General features: G+C 39.6%; 1 protein-coding gene and 1 pseudogene across 1 annotated transcript in view; both read left to right on the forward strand.

Moving 5' to 3' along the window:
* The window catches only part of LOC134676360 (uncharacterized), a 36,701-nt pseudogene extending 20,894 nt beyond the window's left edge, over positions 1 to 15,807 (forward strand).
* The window catches only part of LOC134676373 (uncharacterized), a 250,632-nt gene that overhangs the window by 71,690 nt on the left and 155,733 nt on the right, over positions 1 to 23,209 (forward strand). The window lies entirely within an intron of this gene.

Here is a 23,209-nt window from a genome sequence, read left to right on the forward strand (position 1 = left end):
AAGTTTGTATGGATATCAAATATTTTTCCGAGTGGTGGACTTGAATCTTTGTATTTAGGGATATTATTAGAAGACAGGAAAAGTAATTTCAGCGTTTTGTAAAATTCATCCCCTAACAGGGTTAAAAAGGGGTTGAAAATTTTAATCCATTACAAATGCTTTGAAACTTCGTAGAAAGGCATAATAGCCGATTACAAAAAAAGTGATTGCAACGTTTTTGGAAATTCAACCCCTAAGGGGGTTAAAAAGGGGATGAAAGTTCGTCTTCGGGTGCAAATTTTATTTTAAGCTAGGAACTTGAAACTTTGTAAAAAAGTATCAAATTCAAATACAAGAAAACTAATTTCAGCGTTTTAGAAAATTCAACCCCTAAGGTGGTGAAAAAGGGGTTGAAAGTTTGTATGGATATCAAACATTTTTTCGAGTGTGGGACTTGAATCTTTGTATTTAGGGATATTATCAGAAGACAGGAAAAGTAATTTCAGCGTTTTGTAAAATTCATCCCCTAACAGGGTTAAAAAGGGGTTGAAAGTTTGAATCCATTACAAATGGTTTTGAAACTTCGTAGAAAGGCATAATAACCGATTACAAAAAAAAAGTAATTGCAACGTTCTTGGAAATTCAACCCCTAAGGGGGTTAAAAAGGGGATGAAAGTTCGTCTGCAGATGCAAATTTTATTTGAAGCTAGGACTTGAAACATTGTAAAAAGGTATTATATTTAAATACAAGAAAACTAATTTCAGCGTTTTTGAAAATTCATCCCTATGGTGGTGAAAACGGGGTTGAAAGTTTGTATGGATATCATGCATTTTTTCGAGCTCGGGATTTGAATCTTTGTATTTGGGGATATTATTAGAAGACAATAAAAGTGATTTCAGCGGTTAAGAGCGCTCTTACAAGAAAAGTCGAAATAATGCAAAATTGATGATACTAGTCGACGAAATTCAGGACTTTGTGCTCATTATTAGAAACAATGAGTACTTGTTCCAGTAAAAGCGTCTTCTTATCTTTTTAAATATCGTTGTAAATATTAGAAAAAGGACTTATTAAATTAGTAATGAATTTTTTTCTGATGGTCGTTTCCGAAAAACCCCGTGAAGCACTGAACGGCAAGCTCTTATTTGGAAATGTTGAGAAGTTTACTCTGCTAAACCTGGCTATTTTGTATTACTAATACCCTGTTCTTTAGGCATATCAAACGATATTTTTCCTACATACCTTTGAGAAAGAGAAAATCAAAGTAAAACGAACTCAATTTTCTCTCCGAAACAAGTGTCAATTTCTACGAAAATCTACTTAATATCGAAGTCATTTTCATACTCAAGCAATCTGCAACGTTTGCTTATACTGTTGGTATACATTAGTGTTTATGAAATTCTACTATAATTTTTTGGCAATTTTTTGAAAACTACTCTATATTACCGATGACGCGCGCTCGCCAGCTCAGTGCCGCGGCAGAGCTTGTACAGGTAGGACGTGTGTCGGTCGGCTCCGCACATTTTCAACGGCGACGACGAGGTTTTTTATCATTGTGTGCGGCGGGCGCCGTGTAAAACGCTATACTGTGTGCGTGTAAACCGCAACGAGAGACTTTGATCCTAGCACTGTTTTTATAGTATTATAATTTATAATGGTACAGTTTCATAAACTACCGGACAGGATTAAAAATATTTGAAACGACCTGACATTCTATATATATTTATTTGACTCAAGATAGTACTCAGGGTCTGATGATGGAGCCGGAAGGTGGTCACCGGTACCAATCAACCATGCAACTAAACCACTTAGTGTTTAGGCTCGTTTTATTCGTCTCAACAAGATCTTTGACACAAGATAGTACTCAGGGTCTGATGATGCAGCCGGAAGGTGGTCACCGGTACCAATCAACCATGCAACTAAACCACTTCGTGTTTAGGCTCGTTTTATTCGTCTTAACTAGATCTTTGACACAAAATAGTACTCAGGGTCTGATGATGGGCCAGGAAGGTGGTCACCGGTACCAATCAACCATGCAACTAAAACACTTCGTGTTTGGGCTCGTTTGATTCGGCTCAACAAGATCTTTGACTTAAGATAGTACTCAGGGTCTGATGATGGAGCCGGAAGGTGGTCACCAGTACCAATCAACCATGCAACTAAACCACTTCGTGTTTAGGCTCGTTTTATTCGTCTCAACAAGATCTTTGACACAAGATAGTACTCAGGGTCTGATGATGGAGCCGGAATGTGGTCACCGGTACTAATCAACCATGCAACTAAACCATTTCGTGTTTTGGCTCGTTTGATTCGTCTCAACAAGATCTTTGACACAAGATAGTACTCAGGGTCTGATGATGGAGCTGGAAGGTGGTCACCGGTACCAATCAACCATGCAACTAAACCACTTCGTGTTTAGGCTCGTTTTATTCGTCTCAACAAGATCTTTGACACAAGATAGTACTCAGGGTCTGATGACGGAGCTGGAGTGTGGCCACAGGTACCAGTCTACCATGTAACTGAACCACTTCGTGTTTGGGCTCGTTTGATTCGTCGCAACAAGATCTTTGACACAAGATACTACTCAGGGTCTGATGATGGAGCTCGAAGGTGGCGATGGGTACCAGTCTATCACATAGCTGAACCACTTCGTGTTTGGGCTTCGTGTTTGGGCTTCGTGTTTGGTTTATCACCTAGTGTCAAAGATCTTATTGAGACGAATCAAACGAGCCTAAACACGAAGTGGTTTAGTTGCATGGTTGATTGGTACCGGTGACCACCTTCCAGCTCCATCATCAGACTCTGAGTATCACCTAGTGTCAAAGATCTTGTTGAGATTAATCAAACGAGCCTAAACATGAAGTGGTTTAGTTGCATGATTAATTGGTACCGGTGACCACCTTCCGGCTCCATCATCAGACTCTGAGTATCACCTAGTGTCAAAGATCTTGTTGAGACTAGTCAAACGAGCCTAAACATGAAGTGGTTTAGTTGCATGGTTGATTGGTACCGGTAACCAACTTCCAGCTCCATCATCAGACTCTGAGTATCACCTAGTGTCAAAGATCTTGTTGAGATAAATAAAACGAGCCTAAACACGATGTGGTTTAGTTGTATGGTTGATTGGTAATGGTGACCACCTTCCAGCTCCATCATCAGACCCTGAGTACTGTCTTGTGTCATTGTGTCAAAGATTTTGTTCAGACGAATCAAACGAGCCCAAACACGAAATTGTTTAGTTACATGAGAGACTGGTACCCGTGGCCTCCTTCCAGCTCCATCATCAGACCCTGTGTATCTTCAGTGTCAAAGATCTTGTTGAGACGAATCAAACGAGCCCAAACACGAAGTGGTTTAGTTACATGATAGACTGGTACCCGTGGCCACCTTCCAGCTCCATCATCAGACCCTGTGTATCTTTAGTTTCTTGTAACTTGTTTCTTGTAAATAAGCGAGTACCTATAATTTTTTTCGAGTAATATACGTTCATAAGTACGAGTATGGGGCTATTCATAAATTACGTCGTTTCAAATGGGAGGAGGGGGGGGGGGTCTGGACATCGGATGATGGTAGCATGACGTAGGAGGAAACAGAGTCATCCGAAGCATGATTTTTGGATGATTTGAGGGATGGGGGGGTCAAAAATAGATGACGTAATTTATGAACAGCCCCTATGTACATTTGCACTGCATTTAGTATTTTCGTACTTACCAAATAACAGTTTTAGGACTTTATAAGTTAAGTACAGTTAGTGTTGTTATGGTTGATTTCAATATGCTTCGCGAAGGATCAAGAATGTTTAATCCATCATTGTAGTGCGAGTGTGGTAGAAGGGATCGGAATACTGAGCTCGCACGGCCTGCCGCAGCGCGTAAAATACCTAAACTCGCTCAACCCCGAAATGTAATAGCACTCTTATTACAAATGCTTTGAAACTTCTTAGAAAGACATAATAGCCGATTACAAAAAAAAGTAATTGCAACGTTTATGGAAATTCAGTCCCTAAGGGGGCTAAAAAGGGGATGAAAATTCGTCTTGGGGTGTAAATTTAATTTTAAGCTAGGAACTTTAACTTTTTGCAAAAAAAGGTAATAAATTAAAAAACATGAAAACTAATTCAAGCATTTTTGAAAATCATCCCCCAAGGTGGTGAGAAAGGGGTTGAAAGTTTGTATGGAGATCAGATATTTTGTGAGTGCGGAATGCGGAACTTGAATCTTTGTATAAGGGCATAGGTAGGTACCTATTATGAGAATACAAGAAAAGTAATTTTAGCAACCAACATCAAAATCCACTTGACTTAAAACTTCATACAACTTGCTAAAAAAGAAAAGTACTTAATTTCCTTAATTTCAACATTGCTTGGATATGAAAATTATAGGTAGGTACTAAAGATGTAAAATGTTGAAGATTCCACGCGGACGAAGTCGCGGGCAACAGCTAGTCTGTAATATACTTATCAAGCGCGTAACAATTTTTTTCCAGCACTCAAAATGCCGAGTAACAGACGCTATAAAAGACCAGTACACTGACATAACATGTAAATACAGAGACATCCTGTACCAGAGTGACCATGAATATACCATCGGCCCCCCTACCGAAGTGGGGGGAGATGGGGTCTACGAGTTGAAGCAGAGTGACCATGTTAAAGTCTCGTGTGCTGGGAGGAGGAAAGATGAGTAAGTACCATGGTATAATAATATACTCCGCCTGGTACTCTCTTCCCGTCTTTTCTAGGTCACCTGATTGACACAAGCCTACGTCATCATGCGACAGCGCTATATGATAATATGCGATAGCGCTATATATAGCGGCCATATTATTGTGACGTAGGCTTGTGTCACTCTGGAAAGAAGAGACCATGTTTTAGTAAGTACCTATATTTTCTAGACTTAAGGGGTATTTTCTAGACTTAAGGGGTATCCAGACGGGACTGACTAAATCAGTCGATTTGTTTAGGAAAATAATTGATCAATCTCATCTAGCGTCCACAGTCCACACGTACACAAATTAAATCACCAATTTGCATTCTACTTTGAAAATTGGCATTTTTGTGCCCGCACCTGCTGATGTGATCGGGGAATCAAATTGGTATTTGCGTCCGCACGGCCCTGTTTGATCGGAGGATTTCATCAGATTGGCGAAAAATTGTCTCGTCTGGATTAGGGTTTCTGGTTTCTCGACCTTTTTAATTTCTCGAGGAACGGGAATTCTCGACCAAGATTTCTCGAGTTTCTCGAGTATCTCGAGAAATATTGAATGTTTCAAAAAACACCATGTTATTTTCATTTATTTGCTTTATTACAAATCAGACTCATAGGAATCGTAGGTGAGGTCAATAATCAAACATAGGGTAAATTTTTAGTTACCATAAATTGTACTTAATAATAAAAAATTCAACAACAAACAAAAAAACTATAGGTGCAGGCATGCGCGCCGGCGATGTGATAATTATGGTATAATGTATTTATTTAGGTATTTAACAAAATGAAATCAAACCACAATACCTATGGTATTTTATTAGGCAGGAATATTCAAGTCAATAAATTTAACTAGATGTGACAAACTTACAGACATTTTACTACGAAATAGTCAACGTAACAATGAAGCTGCTAAAATTGTGATATTGTGCTAATTGGAATATATCGGGATGATTTGATTTATCAATAGTAATTTATTATATTTGTTATTACATGGCCCTATAATTCGTTTTTAGCATTAGAAAGAAGATAAGCGATTTAGACGAGTCTTTCTATCGAAAAACACTTGAAAATTAAATCACCGCAAATATTATTTTTTTATTTGGTTGGTTAACTAAATGTTTTAAGTACCTGAAGATGTAAAAAAAATTTTTTTTATCATTTATTTCACTACCTAAAGAATAACACTTTAGACGCGTGTTTTCTTTTTACTTATCACATGAGATTTATTTCTCGAGTTCTCGAGGCATTGAGTGTTTTTTTCCCGTCTCGACTTAGGACAAATTTCTCGAGATTTCTCGCCTCGAGAATTCTCGAGCAGAAACCCTAGTCTGGATACAACTTTATAAAATCGATAAAGCGGTATGCAGACGGGGTGATCAAATCGGCCGATTTGATCAGAAATGAAATTGGCGTCAATTGGCCCAAGCCCTCTCGCGCATGACGTGGGACGTATATTGTGAATTTTTATTTTTATTAAAGGGATCCGATTTTTTTCAAAAGGGGGAGGCCTAGCTATGTTCAAAGGGGGAGGCCTATGTTCAGCAGTGGACGTCTTATGGCTGAGATGATGATGATGATGATGATTTTTTTCAATATCCACCGAAAAGTCGCCTAACTTATCTCCATAATGACTACTCCTTCCAGTAGTCATTCCTTTTTCAGCAAAGCTACATGGTCTGGCAACACTTTAGGCTTCCGGCCCGTCCCGCCCCTCACCTCCCCCCCTGGGCGAGAGCATACCCTGAATGTGGTCATAATCGGCTTCGACTCCGCCGCTAAAAATGGCTTCATCAGAAGAATGCCGAAGAGCTGGCAGGCACTAAAGGATCTAGGATTTACTGTTATGGAGGGGTAAGTACCTCAATATACAATTTTTAGGGTTCCGTACCTCAAAAGGACTAAACGGAACCCTTATAGGATCACTCGTGCGTCTGTCTGTCTGTCCGACCATTCCCCCCCCCCCCCCTTTATCTCTGACTTAAGGAGCCATTTGAGGGTAGATTTTGTTTACTTTTATTTAAATACCTAAAGATACAAAAGTATAGGGATTTTGGGATGTTACTCTGTCGATACAAGACACTAACGATATTCGATCTATCGACTTTCGATATTCCTTTCCGCTTACAACTACGCATTTCCACTACGTGCACAGACATCCTCCAGACTGAGCATAGTAGCGCTACCCCCTCTGCCACAAATATACAGTAGTTTTACTCCATTTTCGAGTCAAAGTGTCTTGTGTGACGCCCGTGTCTTTGAACGGACCAATCACGGCACGGGACTCGCTCACCTCGTCCTCCGCACCCCAGTATTTTTGACAGCATCGGTTTCATGAAATAATTGCTCTAAACTCCGTCTAGAGGAATCCTAGTCTATGACTACGTGATTCCATTGCAGCATAGACCTAGTATTACATAGATGAGCTATACGCGTGCCTCCGTGAGGGACAATACATACGCAAAGCGACAATATTAAAAACACGTTTTAACATTACACACCTGACAACTACCAAAAACAATCTATGTAATACGGTCGGGTTATTTGTTGCCCACCATAAACCATACTAAATTTTTGGTGGGGAACAATCAAGAATTGAGATTGTGACAAGGACAAGCAATAATACCGCTTTCTCTGCAACTCCTACTGAAATTTCCATAAGTGCATCTCGTTCGGTCGTTTGGCCCCTCCCCCGTGTCATCTCTATATTGTACCTCTATGCATTGCAGATACAACATCGTAGGAGACGGCACCCCCCGGGCCCTCTTCCCCATCTTACTGGGCAAGACAGAGCTGGAACTGCCCGACGTTAGAATAGGCCATGACAACGGCAGCCTGGACGCCTTCCCTTTCATATTCTACAAGCTGAAGCAGGACGGGTGAGTTCATGTCGAGACCACATCCGATTTCGATTAGCCTCTTGGGGTTCAATGTCCTAATACTAGTACAAATTACCTCCAATGAAATTTAAATCTTAGTGAAATGGAATAGAGTTTCTTTTATTTCGTTTCGTTCGATTTTAAAACAAAACAAATTCAACTCTATTTTCTAATACCGTTGATTCAAATTCGATTGCCAATTTTCCTTGTATGGTGGGCCGCTAGAGGTTAGGCACGTCACATCACACGTCACACGCACACGCGATTTTTTCAAGCATCAGCGGGCCTACCGCGAACCACGTTTAATAACCTGAGAGCCTCTGTTGCACTACTTGCACTTGTAAATTCGTACGTAAGTGTGACAGGGAGGCAACCACGTCAAACGTGGTTCGCGGTAGACCCTCAGAGCTTTAATCTCTATGGTCACTTAAGGCAGGCGTGGCTCACTCCGCGATTTCGTCGCTTTGCTACAGGTAGCTAAAAGTTCATCCGTTCCACCCCATTTTTGGGAAAATCCATAAGCCGCGCGTGGCGCTGTCGCCACCTAGCGGCCATATCTGTGCTGATCGTAGCAGACGCGTTTTGTTAGAGAGTGAGTCTTCTGTACCTAGTACTATTATTTATTCTGTGACCATACTGTTTTTTTTAGTATTTGTTGTTATACGACAACTGCAATCATAATCTGTGAAGATGACAACTGTAGTAGTAGTAGAGTAGTAGTAGAAATCACTTTATTGCACACAACACAGGTTTACATAATGTTTACAGAAATAAAGGTACAAAGGCGAACCCTCCCTGTCCCTCCCTCCCTGTAAGGGATCTCTTCCGGCTAACCTTTGAAAAAGTCAACTGTCTTAGGGGCTGTGACGATTTTTGACCCCCCCCCCCCCCCCCCCTAAAATTATCCAAAAATCATGCTTCGAATGACCCCGTTTCCTCCTACGTCATGCTACCATGCTACCATCATCCGATGTCCAGACCCCCCCCCCTTAATTTGAAATGACGTAATTGGTGATTTTTACCCTTAGCTATCACGGTTGACACGGTTCATGAGATACAGCCTGATGGTGACAGACAGACAGACAGACGAACAAAGGAGTAATTATAGGGTCCCGTTTTGACCTTTCCAGTACGGAACCCTAAATAATCAGGACCATGTCAACCCTAGTTGATAATAATAATAAAAAAATATATATATATATTAGGGAACATCTTACACAGATCAACGTAGCCCCAAACTAAGCAAAGCTTGTACTATGGGTGCTAGGCGACGATATACGTACTTTTATATATAAATAGAGACATGGGTCTCTATTGTTTCCCATATACATTTAAGTCATAATGTATTGTTTTGTTTGTCCGAATTTTCGTTAGTCATAATTGGTTTTTCTCAGAAACGCGTAACTTTTTAGGATTGCCATAAAACAAACCTAACCTATTTATAGAATAACCTTACGAAAATCCTGAAAAGTTAACGGTTTTAGTTTTATGACTAACGATAATATGACAAAAAACAATACATTATGACTTAAAACTTTATGGGAAACAAAGGGACCCCTAAATACATGACTTATCTTATATGCATAGATTACAACCATGACTCAGGAACAAATACCTGTGTTATCACACAAATAAATGCCCTTTCCGGGATTCGAACCCAGGACCATCGGCTTCGCAGGCAGGGTCACTATCCAGATCCACTAGGCCAGACCGGTCATCATCATAATGATTTCCCCAGGTACCGCACAGCCTACTTCGAGGACATGCCTAACATCGGCACCTTCACATGGCGCTTCACCGGCTTCCACCACCAGCCGGCCGACCACTACCTGCGAGCCTTCTACCTGGAGGACCTCGTCAAGAGATCCGCCCCCTTCAATTGGTTCACGGGGAAGGATTACTACTGTTTAGGAGACACGCCGCAGTTTAAGGTCATGCTGAATATCACTGAGCAGGTTTGTTTTATACTAATGGGTTTACACGATGGACCAGCGAGATGGCCATGCGATGGTTATGGCTCCTCTACACGATGGCGCAGCATTGGACCAGCGAGATGGCCATGCGATGGTTGCGTCTCCTCTACACGGTGGCCTAGCGCTGGACCAGCATTGCTCTGCTGGAAACTAAACTCTGCGTAGAGGGCGTCTCTAGCACAATCACATGGCCTACCGCGAAGCACGAAAATCAAAAGTTCGGTTTCTGCGTCTCTATCACTCTTGCCTGTTCGATCGATGGAGAGTCAGAAGGCCTACCGCGAACCACGTTCGAAGTGTTGCCTCCCCGTCACACTTACGTAGGAATTTACAAGTGCGACAGAGAGGCAACACGTCGAACGTGGTTCGCGGTAGGCCTTCAGATAATGAAATTTCGATTTTCGCGTTCGCGGTAGGCCACCTGTAAACAAACCGCCTTGATGCACCTTCCAATGGCGCTTCACCGGCTTCCACCACCAGCCGGCCGACCACTACCTGCGAGCCTTCTACTTGGAGGACCTCGTCAAGAGATCCGCCCCCTTCAATTGGTTCACGGGGAAGGATTACTACTGTTTAGGAGACCCGCCGCAGTTTAAGGTCATGCTGAATTTCACTGAGCAGGTTTGTTTTATACTAATGGGTCTTCACGATGGCCCAGCGCTGGAACAGCGAGATGGCCATGCGATGGTTATGGCTAGAGATGCACCGGATATTCGGTTACATGCGATTTATTTCATTGAAAAAGACAAATAAATAACTTATGAACTAAATATATCTATGAATAATACTAAATTAAAACTAACAACCCAATTAAATATATCTAAAATAAAACAAGGAATATAATGTATTGTTTGTCCGAATTTTCATTAGTCATAATTATTGGTTTTTCTCAGAAACGCGTAACTTTTCAGGATTGCCATAAAACAAACCTAACCTATCTATAGAATAACCTTACAAAAATCCTGAAAAGTTGACGGTTTCAGTTATTATGACTAACGATAATATGACAAACAATACATTATGACTTAAAACTTTATTATGGAAAACAAAGGGACCCCTCTATGATTATTATTATTTCATTCAAGTGTTTCCCTGTTAGTTCCTGGAGTTGGGCGGAAAACGTTTCATCTTCACGTTCATAGCGGACATCACGCACGACGACTTCAATCTTATTGACAACGCCGATAACGACACCGCTGCGTTGCTGCACAGCCTCATGTCCAAGACCGAAGATACGCTCATAGCCGTCATGGGAGACCACGGACCTAGGTGGGTACTGCCGATGACGACACGTATGCGTTGTCGCATAGCCTCATGTGTCGGGCCTAAGATACGCTTATAGTCGTCGTGAAGACCATGGATAGATCTAGCTAGGTGCGGTTGAGATCTGGACTCCACCCCGTCTGAACTTCATGTTTTAAGTAGGTATCTAATCTTTTAATGGCCGGTTTATATTCGCGGCTCGCGGCTCGTCTTGTGGCTCTTAAGCTCGTCGAGTTAATATATTTTAAACACTAACGGCACGGCATAAGATTTATAACCGAAGGACAAGCCGAACGCGAGTGTAAACGCAAGCGCGCGTCCCCTTTGGCTCGTGCCCAAAAAACCGCACGACCACGGTGGAGGACCACGCGACCCGAGCCGCGAGACGAGCCACGAGCCCACCGCTTACACTCGCGTCTCGCGGCTCAGCTCGCAACGCCTGCAACGGTTGCAGCACCTTCTGAGCTTTGTTTTAACTTTCCCAGACACTCAAAAGTCCGCAACACGTTTCAAGGCAAGCTGGAGGAGCGTCTTCCACTCCTCGCGCTCCGCCTCCCCGGGCGCCTGGCGCGCGCGCGGCCGTGGGCGCAGCGCGCGCTGCTCGCCAACGCGCGCGCGCTCACCACGCCGCACGACCTGCACGCCACCATACTGGACGTGCTGGATATGAGGCAGCATTGGAACCCGTACAAGGTGCCGGGGGCGGATTATACTAGAGGGTTGACCATGTTAGAACCGGTAAGTAAATTTATACCTACACACAAAAAATCTACCTATTCAGTACAAAAATTCATACACCAAAGATAAAAACCGGACAAGTGCGAGTCGGACTCGCCCACCGAGGGCTCCGTACTTTTTAGTATTTGTTGTTATAGCGCCAACAGAAATACATCATCTGTGAAAATTTCAACTGTCTAGCTATCACGGTTCATGAGATACAGTCTGGTGACAGACGGACGGACGGACAGCGGAGTGTTAGTAATAGGGTCCCGTTTTACCCTTTGAGTACGGAACCCTAAAAAACGGAACTTGTGCTGCGATTTCTAATTGGAGTCCCTTTGTTTGACATAAAGTTTTAAGTCATATTGTATTGTTTGTCATATTATCATTAGTCATAATTCTGAAACCGTTAACTTTTCGGGATTTTCGTAAGGTTATCCTGATAGATATATTAGGTTAGGTTTGTTTTATAGCAATTCTGAAAACATACGCGTTTCTGAGGAAAACAAATTACGACTAACGAAAATGCGGACAAACAATACATACATTATGACTTAAAACTTTTTGGGAAACAAGAGGAAATTTTTGGGAAATTTAGAGACCCTTCCTAACCGAAAAGTTCATCTATTACCACAGAATAAATAATAGTACTAGGTACAGAAGACTCACTCTCTAACAAAACGCGTCTGTTACGATCAGGACAGGTATGGCCGCTAGGTGGCGACAGCGCCACGCGCGGCTTATGGCTAGCTACCAAAACTGGTGTGGGACGGATGTACTTTTAGCTACCTGTAGCAAAGCGACGCTAAATAGCGGAGTGAGCCACGCCTGCTATTAATAATTATTTCCATTGCGCCATACTAGCCGAGCGTACCTTTCTTGGGCTATCGGTCAAATGGCTAAAACGATTGAATGAACGACAATTTTATATTCAGATCTCTCGCAACCGGTCGTGCAGCGAGGCAGGCATCGGGACTTACTGGTGTGTTTGCCTCGCGTGGCAAAACGTCTCCACCGACGACCCGTTGTATGAGAAGACTGCGCACGCGCTCCTTGACTACATTAACTCGCTCGTCGCAACTGTCAGGTAACTGCGAGACATTTCAACATTTAGTGCGTTTGCCTCGCGAGGCAAAACGTCTCAACCGACAACCCGTTGTATGAGAAGACTGCGCACGCGCTCCTTGACTACATCAAGTCATCAACTCGCTCGTCGCAATTGTCAGGTAACTGCGAGACATTTCAGCATTTAGTGCGTTTGCCTCGCATGGCAATACGTGTCCACCGAAAACCCGTTATACTCGTACAACGAGAAATGGTGGACCATTGCACTTATTTATGATTTAGCGGGGTTAGGACTAGAGATGCACCGTATATTCGGTTACAATCCGGTATTCGGCCTGTGCACACCACTGGCACAAATGGGGTTGGAGCGCCTCTCCTGCCTGCGAGTGTGGACACCCAGACCAGACCATAGAACACATAGTCCTGGAATGTCCCCTCACAAAATATATGGGCCATGTGAATGACTTCAATATCCTGGCTGAAGAAGCGGCTGTTTACCTGAGTAGGGCGAAATTTTAATCATAAGTTGTTAGGATAGTTAATAAATTTTTGTATCCAGTGACATGTAACGAAGCCATACGATAAATAAATAAATAAATAATTCGGCCTTGACAGTTCCTTTCCCAATTGGTTCCAGGACCCTCTGTATGCCCCGGACCCTGACCGCGACGTCATGGGTGCTCCGCCAGCGCGTCAACGTAGCTTTTAAGAATGCACATGGGTTGGGGAACTCCAGCGGCGTTAAGACTAAAGTGACCAACGAGAACTACCAGGTCAAGGTAGGTTTCTCAACGGGGTCCCTTTGTTTCCCATAAAGTTTTAAGTCATAATGTATTTTTTGTCATATTATCGTTAGTCATAAAACTGAAACCGTTAACTTTTCAGGATTTCCCTAAGGTTATTCTACAGATAGGTTAGGTTAGGTTTGTTTTATGGCAATCCTGAAAAGTTACGCGTTTCTGAGAAAAACCAATTATGAGTAACGAAAATTCGGACAAACAATACATTATGACTTAAAACTATTTGGGAAACAATAGAGACCCTTTCTCAACATATAAGTAGTTCGTTTTCTTTAGTATTAGAAATAAGGTAAACAATCTTGATGTGTCTTTTAATTGAAAAACACGTGTTAAAAATATGTTACTGCAAATATATAACAACTATGAATCTAATACGATCACTAATATTCTTCTGCTTTCATAAATAATAGTTACTATTTTTTTTAAAGCGTTTTCAATTAAAAGACATGTCAAGATCGCTTACCATCTTTCAAGTTCTTTCTAATGCTAAAAAAACGAACTATAGTTGAAATCGAAGTTTACTTATTTAAGGTATCGTCTTGGGTCGTCCCATTCGTTTTTCGTCAAGTGCTTAAATTAGTCCTATTCTGCTTTCGTCACGCATTCTACATTGAAAGCCGCCGACGATTGTGACGAATGTAGAATGGGTGACGAAAGCCACTTTTTAATTTCTACTCTGTTTTGCCAAGCTGTTGTTGTTGCTGTTGTTGTTGTGTTGTTGGTCTCAAGGGGTCATCCATTAATTACATCACACGTTTAGGGGGAGGGAGAGGGTCAAGAAAATGTGACATATTGTGACATGGGGGAGGGGGGAGACACAAAGTTTGTGACGTCACTTTAACTTCATCAGTAACCGAAAATTTATTTAAATTATTTTATTCGCTGTACATTTAAATAACAACTTTTTAAAACGATAATCGTTTTTATTCGTTTAATTTTCGTTCCTAAGCAGTTTTGGGTTTATAACCTATATTACTAATATTTATATCGTCAAAAATATTTTGATAAAATATTGATAATACTTAGGTACTTACTTAATTCGATTTGGCGATTTCGTAGAAAAAATGTGACGTCACACTAGGGGGGAGGGGTTTGCCAAATGTGACCAAGTGTGACAAGGAGGGGGGGAGGGGTCAAAAAACCTAGAAATTCGTGTGACGTAATTAATGGATGACCCCCAATGACTGGCCACCTTGCGAATTACCTATACGTGTTTACAGATAGTAGTAGGCCCGGGACACGGCATCTATGAGGCGTCAATGACGTATCGAGTCAAGGAGGACAAATTCACGATAAACACGAGGGACATATCGAGGACCACCCCGTAAGTGGTATAACAACAGAATAAATGGGGCATTATCTAAGGGACCTTATTGTCGATGGCGCTTACGCCATTGCTAACGATGTTCCGATATAAATACAATGCCGCGCGACGCTGTGCGGCGTAAGCGCCATCGACAATAAGGTCCATTTTCATAGATAACGCCACAAATAATAGTACTAGAGCCAATCGCCGATCAGTTTATAATAAAAGAAAAAAAAAACTACCGTACAGAAAGGACACTTCCTACAAACCCGAAGTTTGACAGCGATTCAGGGTCGAATCTTGCTATCCCCTTATATGGCACTATCCCTTTCGGCTAATTATTAGGGTTGTCGAAATTCAAGTGATAATCTTAGTGGTTGTGCACGCAAAAGGAAGTAAAGTGTGCCAACCCTAAAGCCCCCTCCAGACTATGCGCGTGAATCGCGGGCGAAGCCGCGAACGCGAGTGTGGAGTCCAGAACGCAGACCTGCGAAATCGACTCCACACTCGCGTTCGCGGCTTCGCCCGCGATTCACGCGCATAGTCTGGAGGGGGCTTAATAATTGCTCGGAGCAATGCTGAGCCGAGCGGGGCCGAGTTCGACCGAAGTGAGGAGTGTCTCCCCACTGGTATAACTACGCTTTCACCAGAGACGTGCTAACTCCATCCATACGTCAGCTTTCTTACCAAAACTTTGCGCCAATAATCTCCTGTACTGTCCTGCGCGTGTGTGTGTGTGTGTGTGTGTGTGTGTGCGTGCGTGCGTGCGTGCGTGCGTGTGTGTGTTTGCGCACGTGCATGCGTGCGTGCTTTGACAATATTCCTCTAATAACAAAACATCCGTGAGACACAGACATATTAAATATCTTAAGAACATGTCGAGCGTTTTTCGACTTAAAATACGTGAGTGACCCGTTCTTGACATATTTAATATTCCTCTAGTCTAAATTCTCTTTGATATGGTTCTGTACTTTTCTTATTTTCTCCTGAGTACTTTGTGATCAAGCGCCATCTACCGTCGAGTAGTCTCACTAATGTTGTCCTTGTCTAACAGATACAGGAACGAGCCGGACTGCATCAGCAAGACGCATCCGCACCTGAACCCCTACTGCTACTGCCGCTGACTTCCGCCAGAAACATAAAGGCTAACCGGGAATATATCGAGTTTGTCAGTTAACCCTATACTGGCTCCAATTCCACCACGGTGACAGGTGCGACAATTGTAAAACATCAGTGTTGCTGACGTCACAGGCATCCATGGGCTACGGTTACCGCTTACCATCGGGCGGGCCGTATTCCTGTTTGCCACCATCATTGTATTATTAAAAAAAACTTTATTATATCGGAAAAAAAAACAGATATTTCTCTTGCTAAGTTTATGACAATTGTCACAAGAAACACGACAATTGTCACGACATTCCGACATATAACTCATTTCCTGTCAAGATTCACTAACAATTCGACAAATAGTTAAAAAAAAAGGGTTATGTAGACTAGAAAAAATAATTCTTGTTTCACAACATAATTGTAATATGTACATACAGCGAAATGATATACATGGAAGTATTCTGTCCGCTCAATTATGACCCAACGCAAACTACCCCGCGATAGGCGGTACTTACAAACTGCTCGATTAGCAATCTCAGTACGCGACCGAAATGACAGTCAGTGACAAATGGCTAAATTGATTTATAAAAACAACGTTTTTTGTAATTAAAAATATATTCATGTGTCGTGAAGTGGTGCAGAAGTTATTTTAGTTCATACCAAGGACAGTGGAATCACTTTTCACTTGTAGTAAACAGATAACTTCAGTAAAATTTGGAAAAAACATGACGATTTGTTTTCAATACTACCGTGCTAAGCTAAAACGTAACAACTGCATACGACTTTCATAACAACATACGACTTTTTAAATTGCGAGGATAATAGGGATGGTGTTATGCCAAATGAAGTAGACTATTTTATTAACTTGTGTTTGGTTTAGGTATTTTATATATAATTATAAATAAATTCCTTCTTACAGATTTGTATTTTCCTTTTTTATTTCATGAGATGGAGCTATAAAAAAACTACCTAGTTATTTCAAATTAATAATCAAATTTGGTATTGCCATTTTACATTACTTTCCATTCAGATTCCCACAAGATGCTATTCGCAGAGAACTATGGAAAAAAGCGTCCAATTAGAGAGACATGAAATTGAGTGGATGCCTGGCAAGATATCTATAATGGTGTACTTTCGTTTGGGCCAAATACATTTCGCCAAATTTCACTTCCCAACAAACTTATCGCAATAGTTTCATTTTCCAAAGAAACCTTTAGCAAATTCCGCAGCCTCCTCTCTATTAGTACCTATGTAAATTGTATGCCATGCAATGGTTTACTAACGAATGGCCCAAAAACGTTTCCCAAAGTATCACATCCCAAACTATGTTACATAGTATTTCGTTTCTGTAAGGACCGCAGTTCTAACCTAACCTAACCCACTTTTCTAATAGCATTTCGATTCTGTGAGGTTCACAGTTCTATTCTAACTTAACCTAACCCACTTTTCTGATAGCGGTTCCGTTTTGTGAGGATCGCAGTTCAAACCTAACCGAACCCACCATCTTTTTGGAATATAATATTAGACAATAAAAAACGTTTGCTAAATAAGTTTTTGTCCTAATACAATTTGACAAAGTAAAATAATGCCAAATGATTATTTGACCAAATAAATTATATGCAAAGTGTCACTTTGCTAAAGGTTCCTTTGGGAAATGAAACTATTGCGATAAGTTTGTTGGGAAGTGAAATTTGGCGAAAAGTATTTAGCCCAAACGAAAGTACACCGCGCGAACGGCTGTGGTCCCATACAAATTTTCATTTTGCACCTTTTTCTACTGACAAACTTGCTTGACCGGCTATATACATATAAAATATTCTGAACTGAAAGTGGGGATTTATTGTGACTCCGCCTGTTCAAATATTTTTGACCCGATTCTTGTACCCATGTAAATTTTGCAGACTGTATAGCCAGTCCGATTTCTAAGATCAAGTTCGCCATACATTTACTGTGGCGTACTTGATCTTAGAAAAACGGACAGACTATACCAGTGGCCTATTTTATAAAGCTACAAGTTACAATTTACAAGCGGAAGTCTCTTTCTAACTCCATGTGTTAGAACGAGACTTCCGCTTGTAAATTGTAACTTGTAGCTTTATAAAATAGGCCACTGAACGTGACTTCGCACTGCCATACAGATAGATAATAAAATATACAAAATACTTATTATAGCGGAATACATTTATACAACAATGATATATATTTACTTATGTTGAGTTAGTCTGTCATGTCATAACAACATTTTAACTAGTTATCTTTTAATCTGCATTAAATTATTATACGTGAATTATTTGACTGGTTCTTCACTGTATGGCATAAACCTATCCCTGTCCAAGTCATATTCTAATCAAATATGAACCGCGAACTCTAAGCGGCCAGTACGTACACCAAGAAGGTTATTAGCGGATTAATGTCGCTGATTGGTAGTTATTGACATTATATGCATTTCATCTACACTTAGCTATGTACCATTAGAGTAATAAAGATGACTCTTATTTTATATAATATAATATGTTTATTGCTTTCATATTGGTGTTTATACAGATGTTCTTAACTAATAATGTTCCACAATATGACACCCTGTAAGGGTATTGCAATGTTATCTAACACATAAAACAATTATACAAGTTACAGAATACACAACAAATAGTAGTCGCAAAAAAAATGTTTATAGTATATATATGCCTATTTATGGTATTTATTATCATCGAAAAATTCTTGTATAGAATAAAAACAATTACTTATTAAATAAGTTTTTAAGTGACCTACAAATTTCTCATATTTAAATTCTTCTGCTATTTCTTTAGGAAGATTGTTGAAAATTCTTATAGATATGCTATAGGGACTTTTATTACTCATTTGTAAATTACTGGCAGGAAGGGCAATCTTATTTTGATTTCTTAAGTTCAAGTTACTAGTATGACGGTCTTTAGTTTTCCTATATAGGTCGGGATGTTTTCGTACAAATTTGCATGTTTCTAAGATGTAAAGGGATGGTAAAGTTAAAATATTTAATTTTTTAAAGTAAGGTCTGCAACTTTCTTGATTTTTTATGTTACTTAATATTCTAATACACCTTTTTTGCAGTATGAACAAATCTACACTATTTGTGCTGTTACCCCATAATACAATCCCGTATTGGAGCCATGTCTGTGTAAATGCGTGATAAGCACTAAGAGCTGTTTTCAAGCCTGAAGTTTTTTTAATATTTCTGAGGGCATAAGCAAAGCATGATATTTTTAAACTAATTTTATCTATGTGTGTTTTCCAATTAATGTTTTCGTCAATATTTATACCGAGAAGATTACAGTTTTTTACGGGTAAAATTGGGTCGTTTAGGTAGGTAAAATTAACATCTAATGGATTCCGCTGATGGGGTCGGAATTGGATTAAATTTGTCTTTTTTAGATTTAGTTGTAGATTATGGTCGGTGAGCCATTGTATTACGGTATCAAGAGTACTATTTAATTTATGAGTTAGATCTTTGCTGTTTAAACAAGAGAATACAATAGAAATATCATCGGCGTATAAGAAACTTTTAGTATATTCGGTGTTTATTATTTTTGCCAGATCATTTATATAAATTAAGAAAAGGATGCAGCCTAAAACACTGCCCTGCGGAATAGAGCAAGTTATTTGTCTTTTTTGTGATAATATTTTATAAAGAGAGTTAGTTGCTTTATTAAAATAGTCTATTTCTACATATTGTATCCTATTTGTTAAGTATGACTTTTGTTTACCAGCTTTGATTACAGGCTCTGTAAACGCGTCGTCCTATTTGAATGTAGGCGTAATTGTGTATGTGTGCTAATTTGGCCCGAGAATTTGAACGGTAATGTTCCTAAAGGCGGTTTCCATACTAAATATATGCGTTCACTGTGTACATACAATTGTAGCAAAATGCCTGTCATGTTTGTAAGTATTTCTATAGAAAATATTTTATAAAATTGTAATATGTCACCTGTCGTTTGACAATAGTCGGTCGACATATGTCACTGACAATTGTAGCCGTGGTGAAATTGGGGCCGCTAAGGGATATATATTTCCCACATACGGGACTTCAAACATGTGTTCTATTTTCGATGAGTAAGACTGACCATCGATTGTCATTTTTGAAATGCAGCCTGGTAAAGGGTTAAATAAGAATTACGCCCGTCACGTATAGTTCTAATTTCAAAAACCCATTTGCACGACTTATCGGGTTTTACCGCCCACCCCTCGATATGAGCACGCGCCATGTTGCGGAATTTTGCTGGAACTAATTTTTTCATACTATACTGAACTGTCACCCTATACATGAGAATAACAGCGCCCTCTTGACAATGATCATATGTGACGTCCCACAGGCAAAGGTACCTTATGGCGGGTATGGAGTTATGCATACCCCAGTAATCTACAATAAATAAGCTATCGATAACACAAAAGATCAACCTTCTAAGTTGCGTAGTTACAGAGATATGATTTTTTGAAAATAATGTTGTGAAATGAGCAACTTTACAATAGAGAAGTTTTAAGTTTAGCCGCCTAAAAAACTATGTTCCTGAAGTAAGTTACATAGTTGACTACAAATAATAATACCTTATATATTTGAGATTAAAAAAATGTTGCGACTTGTTCTGCAATGCAAATAGAAACCTTTGATATCGACTGATTTATGTGTATACTAACCAATCTCTTGAAAATAAAGTCTTATTTCATTTTCACGATTGATTGCAATGAGCTCTCAAGATTTAAATTGTATCTATTAGAAAACGACACTGAGAGACAGTTTAAGCAAAAAGCAATACCGATTTAGAGGTGAAAATGTATTTTCTGACTTTTTCATATAAAATCAGAAAATTGAATATTTTTACTTTTAATGTAACAAACAATAAATTTTTCTGAGCACATATGAAAGAAATTCTATCATTCAAATGAAATAAATCCTAAAACCACAACTAAATACTATATTTAACCCCTTATGCCACTTTAAACTTACATAACAATTACAGTATTTGCTCCATACATTTACGAAAAGGTACCTTATGGAAATAAATCTAATAATACATCACTACAAAACATCAATCACATTGAAGTTTATCTTTTATGAATAGAAAATATTAATTTACATTAAACTGCCACAAATTTAATTAGTTCTTCGTCATAATAATCTTAAAAAAGACCAATAATTTGTATGTAATGAAAAGGTACCTTGTGGTTAAGTTACATGATGAGGCATGATGATGATGGAACAGTTAGGATAAACTAATAATATTTTGGGGTAAAGATGGTATAAATAGTCTATTTCTTATCAATAATATATTTTGGTTGCCATTGAAGACAAGCGGCATTGAGGTTCAATGACCTCAGATATTCCATAAGGTAATGCGTCGGGTATTGGCATTTTTCAGCAAACCAATGGCTGATTTATTGCATGCGACCAAACCAAATGAAGATTATTCTAGTTAAGAAAGACTTGACGAGAGTAACTTTGGTATAATAGCAGGCTACTTGGATTTGTAATGTCGGTCGATGTACGGTTATAATATTTGCTAGGCGCCCCAACCAGAACTGAAATTATCAAATTAGTTTTGCAGAATGCTAATACAGTTCTCTACCAAACTTCTTTTCCCGTATTGACTAGTTTTTTTGGGAATTTTCAATTTTTTTTCCATAAGGTACCTTTTCGACTAAACTCTGAGACGACATTACTAGGCTTATAACTAACTTATAACAAAAATAAAAACAGGTAAACAAACGTTACGCATTAAGGTTTCAGATCACACAATAAAAAAAAATTGAGCATTTTTTCACCTCTTTACAAAACATTTCATATCTCCGAAACTAGAAACCCTCATAAGGTACCTTTTCCCGTGGAACGTCACATATACCGGGTGTGGCCTGTAATATGAGCAAAAAATTTAACTGTAGGCTGTACTCCTCATACTAACCAACATTTGTTCAGCGACTTTTAAAAATAACTTGTGGTTTGATTGTTAATACACTTCTAAGACGCAATGTATTGTGACAAGGAACGTCAAACGCAATGATATGGCGTGGCGATGGCGTCCATTGAAGATACCTAATATTTATTTTGTATGAAAAATAGCGAGTCTAAATACTTCATAATTTATAAAAGTTGTTAACAAATGTGTCACCGTTTGAGGAGTACAATCTATGTTTTAATTATTTGCTGAATATGTATATATTAGGCTAGATCACCCAGGTCCGAACCCTGTGGCAGGGTTCCCATAAGGCTGGCTGCGTTCCCCCTTTGGATGGCTATGCCGATCCGTTGGGCGAGGAACGAGCCAGCCCTATTCATTATTTGCTTGTGTTTCTGGCCACACCCGGTTTATGAATATTCCTGGTCAGACTTTACATATATCGTCGGGTGACAAGCAAAAGTCACTAAGTACCATCACTAGTTCATAGCCATAGTGAATCATATTAGTACTACAAGGTCGGTTTTTGTTAAAATATTTTTTTTGTAATTAGTGACTTTTGCTTGTGACCTGACGATATGCAAAGTGTATGTATTTTAGGATGAAATAATAAAAAATATATAAAAATTATGCGCTTTTCATATTGATTTTCGTCAATTGCCCCCTGTAAATTTTAATTTTTATATTTACTTACTTTTGAACGAGAACGAGGAGAGCCGACCCCAAATAATGGGAATAAGGCAAAGAGAAAGAAGATTTACTTACTTTTGACTTTTTCACCTTAAGGTGGTTCGCCTAGGTTACTCAAAACTTAACTCTCGCTAGATGGCACCACTTTTGCTAAATTTCAGATTTAATTTTTTTGTGAAATGGTCTTGGTATTTGTATACTTAAAAGTATGTTTCGCGCACTCTTTAAGTAAATATTGAACTATTAAAATAAACATTGAATACTTCATTGTGCAAAAACCACCTTTTTAATTCGACGGAGTGTTGCTGTCACGCTTTTTCCTACTATTACTCACACATGCAAACAGTGTTTCCGTGATCCTTGTAGTAGACAATTTCACACAACGTAAGTATGTTGCAATAGCGTAACGGTATGTTCGTGGAAATACGTGCAAGAGGATTGGGGTTCAAGACTGGTGCGAGTAGGTAATTTCTTTTTGTTTCTCCTTTGTGTTATCTTACCTTTAAACGAGCAATTATTAGATATATAATTATTTATTTATATATTTGGATGGTATCAGAAACGGCTCTAACGATTTCGATGAAATTTGCTATAAGGGGTTTGATCTCTTAGCTAGGTCTATGAGAAAACGCGCATTTTTGAGTTTTTATGTTTTGTAAGTAGGGTTTGCAATCCGGATCCGAAATGTATGAAATTATCCGGATCTGGATCCGGATCCGCGGATCTTCCCATACATTTCGGATCCGTCGTGCAAACCCTATTTGTAAGCTTTGGTCGGTCTCCCAGATATTCAATCTCCGCTTGG

The sequence above is a fragment of the Cydia fagiglandana genome, chromosome 24, assembly GCF_963556715.1.
Source record: "Cydia fagiglandana chromosome 24, ilCydFagi1.1, whole genome shotgun sequence".
NCBI classification, from domain to species: domain Eukaryota; kingdom Metazoa; phylum Arthropoda; class Insecta; order Lepidoptera; family Tortricidae; genus Cydia; species Cydia fagiglandana.